Source organism: Saccostrea echinata, unplaced genomic scaffold, assembly GCF_033153115.1.
Source record: "Saccostrea echinata isolate AGI-Se365-2 ecotype Australia unplaced genomic scaffold, CSIRO_AGI_Sech_v1 ptg000016l, whole genome shotgun sequence".
Lineage (NCBI taxonomy): Eukaryota > Metazoa > Mollusca > Bivalvia > Ostreida > Ostreidae > Saccostrea > Saccostrea echinata.
The window spans coordinates 9552682-9560315 of record NW_026889765.1 but is presented as its reverse complement, the minus strand read 5'-3'; the positions used below and the strand labels follow the sequence as shown (position 1 = coordinate 9560315).

The 7634-nt window shown below is 31.7% G+C and overlaps 1 long non-coding RNA gene across 1 annotated transcript; it reads left to right on the top strand.

Annotated features, from left to right (window-relative positions):
- Positions 1-5063: 5063 nt before the first annotated feature.
- Positions 5064-7371, top strand: LOC133188896 (uncharacterized). Its single transcript, XR_009721342.1, has 2 exons — positions 5064-5109; positions 7086-7371. It is a non-coding gene; the product is annotated as an uncharacterized LOC133188896 (long non-coding RNA).
- Positions 7372-7634: the final 263 nt, after the last annotated feature.

Sequence of the window (7634 nt, the reverse complement as noted above, 5' to 3'; positions counted from 1 at the left end):
ATCGTTGTTGAGATTTCATGTAAGTTTTCAAAAAAAAAAAAAAAAAAATAATAATAATAATAACGTTCTCAAGTACCAGTAACGCATTTGACGTTCCTATATACAGGATGGCAACATATTGTCTCAACAGCATTTTCTACAGGAAAATGGCACAAATGACACATCTGAAAAATTATAAGGACTAAGTTACTCACTTAAAATCAATATCGTGATCAATTCTTAGATCATAAAGAATCAGATCAGTGGTTACAAGACATTTGTAAGGTTTAACGACTAGCCACTCTAGCCAGAGTTTCAAATTCTATGATCATTTCAAATCAATGGTTGCCGAATACCATTTGTAATATTTAACAATAATTAACTCTATCCAAAGAACGCTAATTTAGAAATGATTCAATGTCAATGCTGCAAACAGCTGTGACATAGATTTTAAATATTATTCGATTTCCACGATTTAACAAGGTGAAGACGTTTTATTTTCGATTTCTTTCTTTCAAAAGCGTTTACGGACGTTGTATTGACACTATTCAATGACCCTGAGTGCCGAGTATAGGTATAAATTTGCAGCTCCCCCCCCCCCCCCCCCCATCGGCAAGTGGTGATTGAAAAGTTCTCGAGAGAGACGTTAAACAATAAACAAACAAACAGACTTGATGATACAAGAATATCAACAATCTCGTTTTAAATAAATATTTCCAAAATTCTATAGTAAATACAGTCTATTGTTAAGTTGAATTTTGACTGACGTTTTTCATACAAATTGCTAGGTCATATTTTTCACATTGATTTTCAGTTTTCAGGACAAGGAACACACGTCGGTTGTGACCGGTCGACAGGGGATGCATATTCTTATTATTTCATGGCACCTGATGCCAATTCTAATGTTTTAAGAGGTCTGTGTTTGCTCTTCTCCCAACTTGTATTGTTTCAATGGACTTTCGAGCTTGATTACTGTTCATTATCTTCGGATTTAATTGAAGAAATAAGCAGAATCAAAGTATTTACATTTTTGCTAAGCAGTGATTGTGCTTGCATTTATTAAATGTAAAACTTTACTTTATTCATCCCAAATTTTGATAGTTAATATGGCATATGTTTTTATTTATATACTGAAAGTCTTATTTTATCTCTTAAGAAAATTAAATTCGTCCCCTCCCCTAAACATTCTCGCAAGGGCCGTTAAGAATTTCATGTGAAGTAGATGTGAGAAGAGAGGGGGTCTTGTTTTATGAAAATTATGTGTTAAGTTTTAACAGATATTCATTATTTTTCTGATAAAAAACCGTGCAAAAACACAGTGAGAGGTGTGTTCTTTCTATTTAAAAACAGTTATTTAATCAGCTTTAAAAGACAAGCACTGCAGTAGTGTGACTGTCAAAGAGAAAATTGATTATGCAATACAAACAGTGTCATTCATTTGGAGAAAATTTTCATGTTCCGTAAAATGAGGTTGAAAATCAGGACACACATGCTGGTAATTAATGTTCACAAAATGGAAAATCTTTACTTTTTTAATGCAGTAAATCTTAACGTTTGTGTTTTTAAGGCTGCAAAGATTAAAGTGTTTAAATTTTACGGATTAATGGAATAGGTAAAATAGGTAAAATTAGCAAAATACGGCATCTTTAATCTTTTATCAGATAATTATACTTACCTCAAAATACAGGTGGGTTTCACATGTTGACAAGTAGCTACACTCCATCCAGGAAGTTGCATCATGTGCACCTTAAAAAGCGTTCCCCTTAATTCAGTGGGACAATTCCACTTAAGTTATAATATTCCTAGTAAATGAGTCTTAAATTATACTGTAGGCCTAGAAAATACCGAAAAAGAAATGAAAAGAGATTGTATCTCTATACAATGTATACAGAACTATAATTGACAAAGTTCATTTTGATTCATCATTGGCTATTTCCTTGCGTAAGACTTATGCACTTGTAACATTTGTAAACAAAGACAATCCAGTAAAAATTATGTCCTAAAAATTACTTGGAGAGTAAGTTAATTTTGACCTTACCACAGATTGTTTTTGTGCACAAGGCCATTATATCGACCATAAATTAATTAAGTGTTGACTTTAACTTGATTGCTGATACCTTTGTATCAACTTATTTGTCAGTAGTCTGCCTCAGTTTAGAAAAGATGGGCACGTAGAACATGTTCTTGCCTATCGAATCAACTGGAAAAATACATCATATGCAGGTGCTAATGGTACTTTGTTACATAAATAAAATCGTTAAGTCGAATATTGACGGACACCCAGAATTTTTACACTGAATTGTCTATTGATTTTTTCGTTTACCCGATCATGACAAAGACCGTACGGTGGGTTTGACTGGTCGACAGGGGATGCTAACTCCTCCTTGACACCTGATTCCTCCTCTTGTTTCAGAGTTCTGTGTTTGTTATGCTCACAATTTGTATGTTTGATTTGACTTTGAACATATATATTGTCAATCAGGAAATCATGCATCTTTTTAATGTTATTTTCAGAGTATTTGTGCGTAGAATCAGAACCAATTGCGCCCCGTTATTAGCAGACCTTTTTTTGTATTCATATGAAGCAGAATTTGTCCAAAGTCTTATACGTGATAAGAAGAAAACACTTGCTGTGGTCTTCAACTCGACTTTTAGATATATGCTGTCTGCTTTCAATATCAGTAAAGGTCTGCACTTGTATATGTTTCTCAGGAAGGAACAGCAAAATGGGTTAGTAATTGTCTAAATTTATAAGCAATGGCTAAGATTTTAAGTACTTTTCTAAGTTTATCAGCACCAGCAGTTTAAAAGTTCAGTATTTTTTTTAAGTTTTGCAGCAAAAACAGTACATTGTCAGTTATGTCTAAGTATGTCAGTAAAATGGGAATGTCATGACATTTCTGTCTAAGTAATGCTGATTTAAATGAAATCAATTTGAATATGTTGTTTTTAAAAAAGTTGAAAAGGTGCCATGATCTTTACTCAAGGTCACTTAATTGACAATGATATAATCAAATCGCGTCTGTGCCTGAGTTTTTGAACCTTTGACTGAAATAGATACAATATTTACCATAAAGTTGCTCTTCATCTAACGGTGTTTCTTGAGCTTAACTTATGAAAAATATCTAAATAGTTAAAAAGATTATACAGATGAACTAAAAATAACTACCAAAAATAACGTCATAACGACGTCGGTAACATTTTTGTCGTGCGAAGATAGGCAAAACCCCATGTTGTGATTATCTTAATATTTTTAAATTAAAGTATTTTACAATCGAATGAAATTTTAAGGCAAAAATCAAAATAGATAGGCACATCAGTATATCAAATTTTGTTGATAACCTCTAATTACTAAAGATTTTATAGCATTTGTGACATTTCTTTTAGATCAACCCTCGTACGTTATTGCCGAATGCATTGAAAATGAAATATCACTGATTGAAAGACATCTAGTCATATTGTGATATCAGAAGTATTAACTGGGAAGAGAAATCTGGCGCCGAGATCAGGAAACATCTTAAGCGTACATCCAAATCTGTTTATTTCACAGAAAAGGTTTAGAGGTCAAAAGTCAACATTACATCTTCAAACTGATGCTGTCTATATATTAGACTTCCAGTTTACTATCAATAAATTTGTTACAAATTATTTAGCTTTTCAATTAAGTCTGACTTTGTTTCATCTTTTGTGAAAATATAAACTATATGTGTTTTAAAGCTTTTCACATAAGAGTAAAAAAAAAGCAAAATGTATGATTTATAATGAATGTTTAATTTTCTCTTTCAGATATAATACTGATCTTCAGATTATTTCATTTGTCAAAAATGTAAAAAGCTGAATTTATAGTTATTCTAGTTTCATGTCATTTTCACGACATGTTTATCATGTCGTGCCTGACTAGATTGTCACTGATTCCCAAAGGAAAATAATTTGTACTTTTCTGTTGTGAATGAGTTCCTCTCTTTCTGCATTTTATCATGACCATCCTTATGGTACCAGGTAATTAGAAAAGTATGGTTCTTTTAATTATAGAGATAAAATTGTAATCATTGGTACCAACATTTTTTCTACTACAGTTTAAAGACAAATTAGTTACAAAATAGAAGGGATTGTGTATCGCCTTACTCTATGCAACTTATCTAATTTGAAGAGAAGACGAAAACAATAACTTCCATGCAGTATTACTGGTGAACACGGGAGCACCAGCTTCAATAATAAAAGCAGGATTTACTTTTTGTTGCTTTCTTTAGAAGAAACGACCCTTTATAGTTTTCAGGTTTTACTCACAGACGACCTTCATAAATTTTGGATTCGCTTTTGGTTTTGTGATTTCATTTTCAACAAAAAATTATAGAAAAAATTACCTAAAGTAAATGTTGGTGCGTGATGTAAAGATATATCGACTAGATTTTTGAAAATATACATAAAAAATCTTGGAAAACTATTCCCAGAATTCCATTTTTATCAGGTTACTATGAAAAGTTTAATTCATGTAACTTTTTCCAAAAATATCCGTTTTGAACTCAATATGACTTGAACTTTTAAGAAAAAAAAAGTGAGCTTTTCTTATCAAAGTTTTTTGTCATCAGCTCGACTATCAACTTTTTCATTTTTTTCAACCTCTACGGAACATTTAATATTGTTTTATCTTGAAAATTTTAGCACATTCTTTATAAGTGTCATCAAATTTTTTATACGAACTTTCACGGTGACCTTTATGCTGGTTTTACATTGGCTATATGTAATTTTAAGACATAAACTAGGAAATAATGATTACAATAACAAGAAAATTACTTCAAATAGTGTCATGAATTCAAATGAGATCTAATAATTGATGTAAAATACCGTCATCCAGAATGTTAAAATTTACTGATTTTACCCTTTCGACCTCAAAATATTCCACATAATTAGGCAATATTTTCTCCACTTAAAGATATAAAATTATTTTATCATCCTTTCAGTACCGTGATTGACCTTTAGTTAATATGTGGGTTTTTTGCCGATTGCTGCGCTCTGTATGTCCCAAAGAGTATAAAAGTAACTTTTTCTTTAACGTAAAAAAATACAAACTCACTGCATCCAAAAAAACGCTTCATTGAAATAATATCCCTGTTTTGGTTGTTGGAAAAGGTAAGTTTATTTATTTGTCAACCTTTTTTTTATTAAGCTTTTTTTCTTTTTTCTTTTTTTTTTTTTTTTTGACTATTTTTTTTTAATTTTCTTGTACGTGTGATTGGCTTTCACTTGATGACTGAAGCAATGTTTTATTCTTTTGGTAATTATAGCTTTATATGCACTTCTTATCGGAACTTCTGCACAAATATTAACTCATTTTAAGGAAGTTCTAAACAGTAACAAAAAGTGCTTTTTGGACTTGGAGAAAAATATATCATATAAAGGTGTGCATATTGAGACTATTTAGTTCATTTTCAACAAAGGGTACCTGCCTTATTTCTGCAGGAAAAATGTCAAAGACAACGGACTATCGAAATCACTGTTGTTTACCAACATTGGGAAAATTAATGGAAATGATGAATTCAATTACTTATTCTTTGTCTAATATAATGCTAAGAATATTTTAATCTATTACAGATTGTGTAATTAACTGTAAATAATCATTTTATCTATCTTACTTCTAAGGGCAGACCACTCTAACTGCATAAAACTACTCTATAAGTAGAACTCTTTAGTGTGCAGTGTTTAGAGCCTACTTAAAGCGAGAATAAGGGAGTGATATGTATCAGTTATAGTTATGTGAAATGTCGACAGGGTTACTTGTCCAAGCTAAGGCACCTTATTTCATTTCTGGTGTCACCTCCATGAGTCCGAGGTTTTGCCCCGTTAATAATTTATTTTGTTTACTTGATTTATGAGCTTGATTTTAAGATAATAAAAGCCCTACCTAGGGGAATAATTGAAGAGAATTTAACTCCTTAGCCCCATCTGGCCTTTACCACTTAATAATCGATAAGTTACCCATGCCATCTGACAAATTGACAACCAGATAATGACACAAAGAAATAATCAAAAAGTCACACGAGATGTATAAAGCTCTTTCTGGCATGGTTATAATTGGGGGGGAAATGGTACAGGTAAAAATCAAATTATTTGTTGTATTAAACTCGCTGAAATGAAAATGAGTATAGTTGACTGACAAACCAAAGGGATAATATATATTATGATGCTTCCTATAAGTTTGTGTCTATATATTCAATACCAAACTATTTTGGCATAGTATACGAAGGATTTCTATAGCGTAATCATATTATGTCAAAGTAGTGCAAGGCTATCTTTTCTGGAGCAAATATGGTAGCAGCCACGCTAGGGATCAAACTCATTATCTCGAGAATATCAGTCTAACGCGTTACAGATGATGGCAGAAATGATACATTATTTTCAAGTATATAAACGTAGTTTCATGCAAATGATACAAAACAAGAAATAAATGAATATCATCTCCAAATGAATGATATCATTGACAAAGTATTATCTAACAAATATTCGAATTAATCAAATAATCAAAATTGCGAGATAGAATGAACTGGTACTTCGGCGTCATTGAACCGCTTTTTGATATAACGCTGATTAAAGAATGTTAAAAAATAAATTTAGATTTAACGTCTGGAAAAAAGATTTGCAGTGAAAACTCATGAAATTGTCGCATACATACAGCAGTCAGCCTAAAAATTATAATAGAATTATGATTTTGATGTCCTATGCCGAAAGAGTAGTTAGGGTTTGACACATAGTGCACTAGCCTATGGCTTTTTCGGCATAGTGCATCCAAATCATATCACTATTGTAACAATTCCAACTCGATGGATAATGCAAATTAAAAATGTCCTCTCCAGCGTGTATACCCTTTGTAGGAATTTGTGCTGTATATTAATGACAGCGTATGTTTATTTACCAAACAAGGTCAACGATTCTTGATAAAATTGCATGAAAATAAGAAAAGTTTAACATCGTTGATTTTTCAAATAATTCATTTAATATTCAAATAAAAAGTATTCCATCAGGTACACGTTCCTTTGGTTTAATCGAAACAAAATATTTTAGGTATATATTATTTATCCTTTCATCTATTATTTCCCCATTTCTTTTAGATGGAATTGGTGATGAAACTAATGTTGATAATATTAATGTCAGGACTCATCATCCAAATAGCCGCTGACGTCAAGGTTTTGGAATGTCAAAGCTCGTGCACTGATGCGTTTCTCCAGTGTGTGAAGTTATACGACTGTAGCAAACGTCCTGAAGATAGTAAGGAGTGCGGACTTTTCTGTTCCAAATGGGTGGACGAGTGCATGTCCGGCTGCAGATAAAATGTAGAATTACACCCACATAACACAGTATATCTGAATATATATACAAATAAAGAATGATCATCGTTGTGAATCTTCTCTTTGTTTTTTATGAAATGTTTTTTTTATATATATACTGCGGTAATCAAACAAGGTATAAAAAAAATTAAAATATTGTCGTTATGCCATGCTTTTGTTCTTGTTTACCTGTGGATATTATATACTTAGTAGTAAAATTACAGATTCCGCACTGTGCGATACGAGGTGATGTCACAACACCCCATATCAACGACCGGTCCGAAATCCAAAATTACGTGTAAGATCGGTGTGCAAAAATTCATATCAAATAAA